Source organism: Antechinus flavipes, chromosome 3 (genome assembly GCF_016432865.1).
Source record: "Antechinus flavipes isolate AdamAnt ecotype Samford, QLD, Australia chromosome 3, AdamAnt_v2, whole genome shotgun sequence".
In the NCBI taxonomy this organism is placed as follows: domain Eukaryota; kingdom Metazoa; phylum Chordata; class Mammalia; order Dasyuromorphia; family Dasyuridae; genus Antechinus; species Antechinus flavipes.
Window position 1 is genome coordinate 41,002,258 of NC_067400.1, and position 12,201 is coordinate 41,014,458.

Here is a 12,201-nt window from a genome sequence, read left to right on the forward strand (position 1 = left end):
GCAGCTCCCACTCTGTACCCCGAGGCTGCCTGGCAGCCCTCATAAAACATGCATGCTTTATCTGTTCCTATCTCTCGGCTCCTGCATCCCTGGCTGGGAGATGCAGGGATGTGGGCTAGGGCCACATGGCTCCATGGCTGAACGTGCCGGGGGCCGGCAGATGCCTGGGGGAGGCGGACACCCCCATCTTGGGCCCTGTCATGTTCCTCCCCAAACACTGACACGTCATGGGGCTGGGGTTGGCTCCTTCTCCTGAGGATTCCACCCGGGCTGTGGGAGAAGGCAACACACTCAGCGCAAGGTGCAAACGGCTCACCAAGAATCAGGGGAGCGAAATGGAGCTTGTATCAGAACACGCGTGAAAGGAAATGTGTCTTGCTGAGACCCCACAGCCCCATCACTCGCTGGCCCTCTCCCCGATTCTCTGTACAGGGAAACATGAGACCGGATACTCCCACAGTCCCTTCTAGCCCTAAATCCAAAGATATTTGGATCCTTTTAAAAGCTAAGCCTCCAGGATGGACATTTCCTCCCTTTCTTGTTCTTCTTAGAGCACGCAAAATGCCCTACGTAAAGCTCCCCATGGGGCAGTTAGATGGAGCAGGACAGAGCACCTGCCCTGGAGTCAGGAGGACCTGAATTCAAATGTGGCTTCAGACACACGTAACACTTTCTGGCTGTGTGACCCTGGACAAGCCACTTAACTTGCAATTGCCTTGTAAAAATAAATAAATAATTTTTTAAAAAAGTAAACAAAATAAAGATTCCCCACAAGGAAGAGACATCCTATCTCTTAACTCATCAAATAATTTATATAGTAAATGCCTACTCTGGGCCAGGCAAGGTTTGGGGGCCGAAAGATAAAAACAAAACAAGTTCTTCAAGGAGTTCACATCCTTTCTAACGAGATAAATCTAAATTCAATTACCTCTGATTCATTTTTAGGGGACCACAGCTCAGGGAAAAATCATGGGATGTTCACTCATTTTTTCAGTCACGTCTGGCTTTTCTTGATCCCATTTGAGGATTGCTTGCCAAAGATCCTGGAGTGATTTGCCATTTTCTTCTCCAGTTCCTTTTATAGATGAGGAAACTGAGGCAAACAGGGTTAACTGACATGCCCAGGATCACAGTGTCTGATGTCAGATTTGAACTCAGATCTTCTAATTCCAGATATTCTATTCACTGTGCCACTTGTAGTAAAAAAAAAAAAAACCTGGGTTCAAATCCTGGGTCTACTACTTGCTGCCTTTGTGACTTTGGGCAAGTCACTAACATTCCCTAAAACTCAGTTTACCTATCAATAAAATGGGGACATTGGACTAAGGTCCTCTCCTGTCCAGAATACTAGGATTTTTGTCCCTTCTGTTTAGCCTGAGAGTTTTTGAGACACTCCTTTTATTCATTTATTTTTAATATTTCCACTTTTATTTTCCTAACTTCCAAGGTGATTATAACTTTTTTAAAGTGCCAGGAATCATAAGACATAATTATTCAACTTGTTTCTTAGAGAAAATAGTTATAAGAACCCCTTGGGGGAAGGAGGTTAGCCATGAGAGGAGTAGCTAATTGGAGTTGAGCTTGGGAGTTGAGCAGGGAAGAAGACATCAGCTGATCTTAATCGAAAGAAGAAGTCTTGTATCAGTATCAATATATTATGTCATAACATGTTATAGAGGCAGGAATGTGTCTGTGGGGATAGAACACTGGACTTTGAATTGGGGAGATCTGAGTTCAAATTCTGCCTCAACTATTTATTAGCTGTGTATCCATAGATACATAAAATAATTTATCTTTCTCGACCTCAGTTTCCTTATTTGTATAAAGGGATTATAATAGCACCTCCTCTCCAAGGTTTTTTCTGAGAATAAGTGAGATCATATTTGTAAAGCTTTGCAAGCTTGGCAAACTTTAATGTGATATATAAATGCTGATTTTATTCTGTGTATGTGACCACCATCTTTAAGCATGTTTATTTAATTTTTTTACTTTTCTCCAATTACATGTAAAAACAATTTTTAACATTCATTTTTTTAAACTTTGAGTTTCAAATTCTCTCCCTCCCTCCCATCCCCTCTTATTGAAAAGATAAGCAATTTGATATAAATTACGCATGAGCTCTTTTCTATTGGGAAGTCACCATTAGAAAGCTGATAATTAAACATGGGAAAAAGTGAAGAGAGAGAAAAAGAGGGACCAGGACAGAGCCTCCAGGGCCAGCTGCAGTTAGTGGACTTGATATGAATGATGAATGAACAAAGAAGATGGAGAAGAATGGTCAGAGAAAAAGGGGGAGAACCAAAAGTCTGCAAACACAAGATTTCCTACCACCAAAATTTGCAGGGAAAAGGAATGAGCACATTGGCTCTCATATATACTGTGACATGGAAAATGCATTAGAGTTAGAGATGTGCTGTGGAAAATCTGAGGGGATGGTCATTATCGGTCAGGGGCAGCAGAGAAATCTGTGGAGGAGGAGGTAATATGAGGATTGGGCTTTGAAGGATGAGGAGGAAGTTAACCAGGGAAGAGGAGGAGGAAGAGGGAAAGTATTGAAAAGATGGAACCATCTTGAAGAAGGGTGAGAACAGGATGGGTTCAGGAAGAAGAGCTCTGTCCTGACTCATCTGGGAGCTGAACAAATGGAGAGCAAAACTAGAAGATAAACTTGGGGAAGAAGGATGGTACCAGTGGCAGGAAGCCACAGATTCCAGACAGAGGAGTCTGAACTTTATCTAGAAGGCGATAAAGAGCCAATAAAGACTTATAATCAGAGGATTGACATGGCAAATTGTAGGTATTAAAAAGATTACTCTGAGAGTGACATGAAGAGTAGATTACAATTAGGCAAGAGTAGAAATAGCAGCTGGGACAGTTAAGTGACAATGTGGTTGGAATACTGGACCTGCAGTCAGAAGGATCTGAGTTCAAATCCAGCCTCAGACACTTATTGACTGTGTGATCATGGGCAAGTCTCTTAATCCTGCCTGCCTCTGTTTCTTCATCTGTAAAGTGAACTGAAGAAGGAAATGGCAAACTGCTACAGTTTCTTTGCCAAGAAAACCCCACATCGAACCGTGAAAAGTCAGACACAACTGAAAAATGACTGAACAATAATAAAATATTTAGACATTGTGCTGGTCACTGGCTTAAAAAAATTAAAAATGCCTGCCTTCAAATAGCTTAGATTTTTACTAGAAGATACAGTGTATAAACAGATAAGTAATACAGGATAGTTCATAGAGGGAAAGTACACTAATGATTAAGAGGATTAGGAACGGCTTCTGGTGGAAGATGAGACCCAAGTTAAATCCAGGAATTCTAAGACACAAAAGTGAGAAGAGAGCATTCCAGATATCAGGGGCACCCTGTGCAAAGCTTCCAAAGTGAGAGACGGGATGTTAAATTCAAGGAACAATAAGATGGTGACTCTGACTGAAAGGTAGAGTTTGTGAAAGGAATAATGTGAACCTAGAAAAAGTAGGCTACAGTGAGATCAGTAAGATACTCAAATGAGAAGCTTCTCTTTTATTCTGGAGATGAGGGGAATCACTCAATGATTTTGAATTGGAGAGTGATGTGGTTAGTCTATGTACATCAGGAAGGTGATTTAGCAATTATGTAAAAGAGAAATTGAAAAAAAGAAAAAATGAAAAGCAGGAAAACCAAATGAGAAACCCTAAGAAGGGTGATGAAAGTCTCAACTAGAGTTGTAGCCTCGTGAGCGAAAAGGAGGGTGTGACTACAAAGATACGTGATAGCTGTAAAATAAGACAGGATACCATGATTGGATGGTAGAGGATGAGGAATGGGAGAGGGGGAAATGAGAGTGGACTAAAGAGATAAAGTGGAATGAATCATAGAAGGTAAGTTTGTGCTGGAATGTTCAAGAGTCAGACTCAAGATATACTTTAAAGTTTAATCTTCATTATTAACAATTTCTCCATCATTCTCTTAAGTTTAGGCCAGGAACAAAACAATAAATCAAAATCTGATTTGTGATGTTTACTGACTTCCAAGGTATAAATGCTCATACTAAAAACTGAACAATCAGTTTGAATTGGTTCCAACCCAGTCTCGGACCTTAATGAATATTTAGTCCAACTCCCTCATTTTATAGATAAGAAAACTGAATATCAGAAAGGTTAAGTGAATTTCTTGAGGCTATTTAACTATTCATGGATAACATGGCAGAAAACTCAAAACTCCTGATTCTCAGGTTTGTGTTCTTCCTAGTAAGACTGCCTGATGCTTTATGAGAAATCAATCTGGAGTTTCAGATTGCTTTTTTATAAAAAAGAAAGAAAAAGAGAGAGAGAGAAAGAAAGAAAGAAAAAGAGAGAGAGAGAAAGAGAGAAAAAGAGAGAGAGAGAGAGAGAGAGAAGAGAAGAGAAGAGAAGAGAAGAAGAGAAGAGAAGAGAGAAGAGAAGAGAAGAGAAGAGAAGAAAGAGAAGAGAGAAAGGAAGGAAGGAAGGAGGGAGGGAGGAGGAAGGAGGAGGAAGAGAAGAGAAGAGAAGAGAAGAGAAGAGAAGAGAAGAGAAGAGAAGAGAAGAGAAGAGAAGAGAAGAGAAGAGAAGAGAAGAGAAGAGAAGAGAAGAGATCAGGTTTATTATCACTGAATCCACAGTGCCTATAGACCAGCATCCATAAAGAAAAAATTAATGATTTCATTAGATAGAAGTCGATAGCTTTTTCTTTCTGCTGAGTTCAGCAGCAATAATTAATAATATACAGACTAAGTGTTTTCCCAGAAATCTTCCGTATAATCTTATTGATTTTTCTCTTTCTCTTAAGTGTTATTGATTTTAAGAGAGACTCACAGCCTTAGGGATGAAATACTAAGTCTATATGGTAAAGGTGCAAGCCTTTTTCTCTGATAACTGGCTCCATTCCCTCCCTTCCCCTTGTCAGGAACTTGTTAAGAAGTGGTTTGACTGGGGCAGCTAGGTGACTCAGTGGATAGAACCCTGGCCCTGGAGTTAGGAGGACCTGAATTCAAATCCACCTCAGATACCTGACTTACTCGCTGTGTGAATCTGAGCAAGTCACTTAATCTTGATTGCTATTCTCCTCCCCCTCCTTTCCCTCCCCTCTCCCCCTCCCCCCCCAAAAAGGGGGGGTTTGAGACAAGAGACGGAATCAGCCCAGTAGTTCCAGGAAAAAATGTGAGCAGAGCATCAGAGAAGTTAGGGAAAGAACTAGGACTGGAGATAGAACGAACAAGGCAGGAAGAACCAATATGGAAGGAAGATCAAATCTCCACATGCCACGGGGAAGAGAAAGGTAGCCATGATGGAGGAGTTCCGTGGAAGGAGCTCAGTAGTTCTGGCTGGGATCTTTCTGTGTCCTTCGCTGTGTGAAAATGGGAAGGTTAATGACTTTACTAAGCGCACCTTGTTCTACTGGAGCTCTTACTATCCCGTCAGAGAAAAAACCGAGCGCTCCTTAAGCTGGGCGTACCCGAAATTCGCGGCGCCGACATACTGAGTCCAGGACTCTCCGGGCTCTGCCGGATCACCAGCTCCCACTTCTGGGAGAGCCCTGCCCCGACAGGAGCCGATAAGATCAATATGCGATCGCACCCCCCCCACTCTGCGATTTTTATCTTCTTAACCTCTGGCTGCCCTCCCCCACCCGAAGCTCAGTTCTAACTGAGCTCCCATGTCCATTTGCTTAGAGGAATCAACGCCCAGATCCAACCTAACTGTTGTGTCTTTCTTAGACGGAACTCTGGGGGAGAGGGGGGAGGGAAGGTTGCCATTAATGCTGTCAAGTGTCGTCAAGTCGCTGGAAATCTGGAGAATTTGGACTCTTCCCCCGCTTTTCTCCTTCCCCCCTTCGCTCCCCCCTACCTCCCCTGTTCCCCCCTATCTTCCCCCCCCCTTCCCCCCAGCAACCGGACTTGGAACCACAGGACTAATAAGTTCCCGAAGCCTGGACGTTGACGCGGGAGGGTCCCTTCCCCAAATGCCCGGATCCTAGCTTGGAGTCCAGATGTTCAGATTCCTCGCTAACCCTCTGTGGGGTCGGAGACAGCATCGCCTTGGGTAGGTCTCCTCTGAAGGCACGTAAATTGGGCACGGGACAGCCGGAATCCCACTCCGAAGCTGTTAGAAGGCTGATGACCCTAAGTATTGCCAGCGGGGGCGAGCTCACCCAACACAGCCTTGGGCTCTGCTGCGGCTCCTATGATAGGTCCAAACTGGACCAATTACAAACAAATTAACGCAAAAGGACCATTAGACGTCTAAATCGGAGGGAGAAGGTTTCCCTTCTGTTCCTCAAGCATCTTTTAATCACCCCCGGCTCCTTTCCTATGGGGAGATCCAAGTAACATAATGATTCCAAAGCACTTAACACAGGGACATAGCCTAGGCTAAGCTCTCCATTATTATGATTTATAAAATTGAATGGAATTGTTCCATACCCGATAACTCAAAAGTGGTTTTATAACGCCAGAGGTAATAAGATGAATGGTTTTTATATGTGATAATTTGCAAATGCGCAATTGGTAGCACCTGAAGTTTATTGTCTGTGTAATTATTGTATTTCTAAATTGTGTTGTATTTCTAAATCTAGATTATGAAATTTGACAGGTGCTATTAGACAAAATGTGACTTTTAATCTGGATGTTGTTACACATGAATTAGGCTTTTAAAGAAAAGGAAATATTTTCTGGATATTTGAAAACTATTCATATTTAATGAGATATATTTAGTTAATGTTACTAATCTACCACTTATTTGATGTATGTCTGAAATCCCAGAATCGTTTTAATTTATAAGTGAAAGATTAATGAATGTTAATTGGGTTTTTTATTGGATGTAATCCAATCCAATTCAATTCATACTTGATAACTTTATGAAAGTTTTTTACATGTGATCAATATATGCCAAAGTTGAGATGAATGATTTTCTGTGTAAGAGATCATCTGATTGGTCAACATAATGTTGTTTATAGTGTTTTTATTTTATTTTATTTTTTTTTTTGCTGAGACAATTGGAGTTGAATGACTTACCCAAGCCTTCTAAAAAAATCACACAAAAATTTTTTTACAAGTTTTTCCTCAATTTAAACATTTCTTCTTCAAAATGTTTCTCTTTTTTAAAAGCAGCTTAAAATTTATCCTGATGTTAAAAGTGGCTAAAAGGGGCAACTAGGTGGTGCAGTGGATAGAGCACTAGCCCTGAAGTCAGGAGGACCTGAGTTCAAATATGATCTCAGACACTGGCTGTTAGTTCCCTACTAAAGTTAGTTCCCAGGGTCACTTTAAAGTGGGGATAATAATAGCACCTAAATGGTTGTGAGATCCAAATAAGATAATATATGTAAAGTTTCTGCAAATCTCAAAGTACTACACAAGAAAAAAGGGCTATTTGTAGTAGGCTTTGCTTAGAACCTGCACTGAATCCCACAATGTCCCAGCCCAGCAGTACAGAGGAAAATTAACTATATGAAAAACAAGCTCATAAGATAGGAAGGAGGGCAACATGATTGAGGAAGAGATGTCCTGTGAACTGGAGATGTTTAACTTGGAAGAGAGAAGGCTCTGGGGAAACATGAAAGCTGTTTTCCAATATTTGGCACCAAACAACATGTCCCAACTCCTATGTTCTTTTCTTTTTTCTCTTCTCTTCTCTCTTTTTTTCTCTCTCTCTGTTTCTCTCTTCCTTCTTTCTTTCCTTTTTTTATTCTTTCCTCCCTCCCTCCCTTCCTTCCTTCCATCCTTCCTTTCTTTTTTTTCTTTTTTCCTTTCTTCTTTCCCTCTCTCCTTTTTCTTTCTTCCTTCTTTTCTTCTTCTCTCCCCTCCTCCTTTTTCTCCTCCTCTTCTTCCTCTTCTTCTTTTTTCTCCTCTCTCTCTCTCTCTCCCCTTCCCTTCCTCCCTCCTTTATTTCTTCCTTCCCTGCCTCCCTTCTTTCTTTCAATTAGGTTTAAGTGACTTGCCCAAAGTCACACAGCCAGTAAGTGTTAAGTGTCTTAAAGCCAGATTTTAACCCAGGTCCTCCTGATTCTAGAGCTGGTACTCTATTCACTTTGTCACTCCCTCCTCCTTCTCCACTCTCTTTCCCCGCTTCCCTCTCCTATTTTCAGTGAGGAACCTTAGGGTAGGGCTGACCAAGAGAAAATTCAGGCAGTTTGAGGGCTTAAAAAAAAGAGGTAGAGACAGTACAAGACCCCAGAATGGGGAAAGGACAGAGTGCAGAAGCCCTCAATAGGTAGAAGCCAGGGACCCGTTGGACCATTTCCATATCCTTCTTCTAGGCATCCAGCCACCCACAATCCCTCAAGTTAACAGGAAACCTGGCTGCTTTGATGGAAGACTTGAACAAGTTGCTGTTCTAGAAGACAGTAAAATCAAAATGCATCTAGCTTTACCCTTAAGGGTACTGGCGTTGCCCTTGGGCCAACCACCTATGACATCTCAACCTCTTCACAGGAGGCAGAACTGAACCTATGGAAAATCTCAGAAGAAAACAGGAAGAAAGTCTCCTTGTGGAAAGCAGGAGTTCAGCTGTGACTTGGAAAAGCCAAGAAGTGGAGACGATAAGGGGGAGAAGATTCCAGGGATGGGAGGTAGCTAGTAAACATTCCCAGAGTCAGGCGATGGATGTTTCATGTCAGGACCAGAAAGGAGGCTGATATCACTGGAATGCCGGGAATATGGGGAAAGGAAGAGAGAGAAATCTGAACAAGTAAGCAGCAAGTTGGCCAGTCCTAGACACCAATCTGCAAAAACTGCCCTTGAAGGCAGTAGCTGTCATTAGCACGTGGAATATTTCTCCCTAATCTTCCCTTGGAGAGCATCCTCACTCTGGAACAAAGGCACCTCAGAACCAGCCGAGGGAGACTATCTGCAACTCCTATCTCACCGGGCTCTGGGAATCTGCAGGGAACTCTGGAGAGATAAAGGAGGTGGCTGTGGCTACCAGGCACTCAGATGGGATAGTGCCAGATCTAGCCCCTCATTTCCACAAGATGCTTTCAGCCCTGAAGGAGAATAAGCAAGCGCAGAAAAGGTTTTTGTTCATCAAAAATCCATCCTTTATCTCCCGCTGAGAGCACTGGATGTTCAAAGACTAGCAAAAAAATGAGTGGGATGAAATTTTCCTGGGAATTCTTGCATGACTGGCCCTGTAGGCCAGGGATTAGCCAACTCATCATGTCTCTTATTTTCTCAGAGAGTTATCTAAAAAATAGGAAAGTACGGGGACTTGCTCAGGACAGCATGTGCCAGAAGCAAGGCTTGGCTCTTTCCGGCTCTGAGACCAGCTATAGCTCCATTTTGTCACACTGCCTGACATTTCTGTAGTGAGACTATTGTGTAGATATTCTGTGTGTGTGTGTGTGTGTGTACAAGTGGGTGTAATTTTAAGAAAAAATTAGAGACAAAAGCATGTATTCCTTTCAAAAATATTCAATGCATTGATTCTTATAGATAGACAGAAAAAGAGAAAAATACAGAGAGAGACAGAGACTGAAAAAGACCGAGACAGAAAGACACATACAGAGAGAGAGAAAAATCAATTCACAGAGAAAGGTAGAGACAGAGAGAGATAAAGAGAAAGAGAGAAACAGAGTCAGAGAGATACACAGAGAGAAAGACAAGAGACAGAGACAGAGATATAGAGACCCAGAGACACACAGAGCAAGACAGAGACAGAAACAGAGAGACAGAAGGAGGAAGGGGGATGGAAGGAAGAAAGGAAGGGGGAAAAGAGAATAAATTAAAAATAGGACAAATAATGCCACGATGATTAGGTATTTCTGCTTTCTGGACAGCTGTCTAAAAGTGAAAACACAACTGGATAAGGGAAATAGCTCCAAAAATGGAGAAATAAAAGTTCAATGAGCTGTGATAAAAACCTTGAGTTTTGAAGAAGTGTACTGGGAAGACTGTCGTGGACTGGTTCAAAAAGAAATAAGCAGAACCAAGAGAATACCATACACAGTAACTATACGCCAAATAGAAAGCTCCCTAGAAGGAAGTCAAACTCTAACCAACTGAAAAGGTAGGAAAAAAAGTCCTTTTCATGCCAAAGAGAAAAGAAACTATGGTAGAATGTTGTTGTATGTACTGTCAGAGGTGGTTGCCTGAAGGGGCCTTGTGTGTGTGTGTGTGTGTATGTGTGTGTGTGTGTGTGTGTATAATTTAATTTAATTTTGCTTTATTACAAAGGGACTATCTTGAGGGAATAGTTGGGAGGGAAATAAGCATTTCCTACAATTACTCCCTATAATAATAATAATTTTTAAATGAGCATCAATTAATTTTTTTTAAATGTCACCTCTCAGAAATATTAATCACTGTGGCATTAACACAACTAAAGACTGAGAGTTTGAAATTAACAGAGAGGGTCTTTTATGTGGGACTCAAGCCTTAAAATACCCAAAATGCTTTTCTAGCAACAACCTGTGAGATGGGTTGTATAAATTCTACCCACCTCATTCCCATCTGACATATGGGAAAATTGATGTTCAGGAAAGTGAAAGGCAGAGGAGAAACTAACTAAATCTCTGGTCTTCTGACTCCAAAGTGAGTATGCTTGTTGTCTCTCGTTTACTCTTGGTATAACTGACAAATTATGCAACAGATAGTGACTAGCTGTCTAGAGGAAGCCCCCCAATTGTTCCTGGAAGAAAAAAAAAAGCTCAATTACAAAAATAAGGGATTACAGTAAAAGGGGAAGCAATAGCTCCCTCTGTTAGAGTTTTGTTCCCTTTTCTCGTAAAACTGGTAGACAATGGCCAACTTTTCTCCAGATCTAGGGTATAAGCTAATTAAGTTTCATGCTCATTAAAAACAAGGGATGCAAATAGTTTTCTGGTGCTGTCCCAACATCTTCACCTACAACTTGCCCACTTTTCACCTCCCCTCATCATATTCTCTAACCATCAGATTTGGTTCCAGATTTTTCTCCCCACTACATCTTGAATACACAGGCAGCTTCCTTCTCACCCATGCATCCTGGTCACCGTGTACTTTCCAGGATAATGGGGATGGAGGAGAAAAAGACAGCCTGAGATATGCAATGAACCAAGTCATGAGTGGTTGACAGAATCAAATATAAAGTGCTTTGTCTGCAAAGTCCTACACGGTACAGCCTGGCCCCAACCTATCTTTTCAATCTGGTCAGATATTACTCTCCTTTCTCATGCTCTGCAATCTAGCCAAGCTAGGGCTCTCTGTTCTCCATACCATCTCTATCTCCATCTTATCTCTACCTCAGAACATCCCCCCTTTAACCCTAGAAGGACCAGGAACATTAATCAATGCAAAAATGTCTATAATTTTACTCTAAAATAAAAATTGTCATCCTGTATCTATTTTTTTTTTTTTTTTTTGCCTTGTGGATTAAAAAAAAAAAAAGGTACAACGTCCATTGGTACAGCTTGGTCACTCAAAACATTTTAAAATTCTGGTTAAGATGCAGCTCAAGTACCATCTGCCATGATTCTCACACCATAAACCCTCTCCTGATGCTCCCAACTCCTAGTGCCTTCTGTCTTTCGCAGACTACTTTATATTTAACTATTTTGGATATATTTCCTTTAAGCCGTGGACACGTATACGTGTCCTCCTTCCTATTAGAAGTTGGAAGGGACGGGCCTCTCACAGGCAGGATGCTGACAGTGATCCACATGGAAGTTTTAACCTGGAGTCTCTAACCTGGGCTAGCTCACCCTTCTTTAGCTAGCTTGTTAGCTTCCCGCCTTGAGACTCAACATAGGGGTTCCGAACTGAATGAGGACATCTAAGTTACTTTGTCCCTACTGTAACTCAGAATTCCTAAACTCAACGGACCCACCAACTTTAGCCTTCCAAGGAGCAGGCGTTATAGCCGATATGCTTCCAAAACTCCAATGCTCCTATCTATTTTAATAAGGAGCAAACTGAAATCTAGAAATTCAGTAATTTACCCAAGAACATCCATTCATGAATTAATTGTCAGCTAGAACTCATTCAAGTATGAGTAAAGCTTGATTCAGAACTTTAGACAAACCAAGTCAAAAGCAGTTTAATGAATAATTAATTATATTACCAAAATAATTTGGTCCTGTTAAGTTATATTATATATATATATATGTCAGTAACTTAATTATTTAAGTTAAATTCTCTTAACTCCATTTTTTAAAATTAATTGAACTATTTGTATATTTATTGTTATGTAATAAATCATCCTGGAGTTTTCACATCCTTTT

The 12,201-nt window shown here is 41.2% G+C and overlaps 1 protein-coding gene across 8 annotated transcripts in view; it reads right to left on the minus strand.

The window, feature by feature from the left end:
• MCF2L2 (MCF.2 cell line derived transforming sequence-like 2) overlaps positions 1-12,201 on the minus strand; it is a 333,832-nt gene that overhangs the window by 220,795 nt on the left and 100,836 nt on the right. The gene's annotated exons all lie outside the window — the stretch shown is intronic.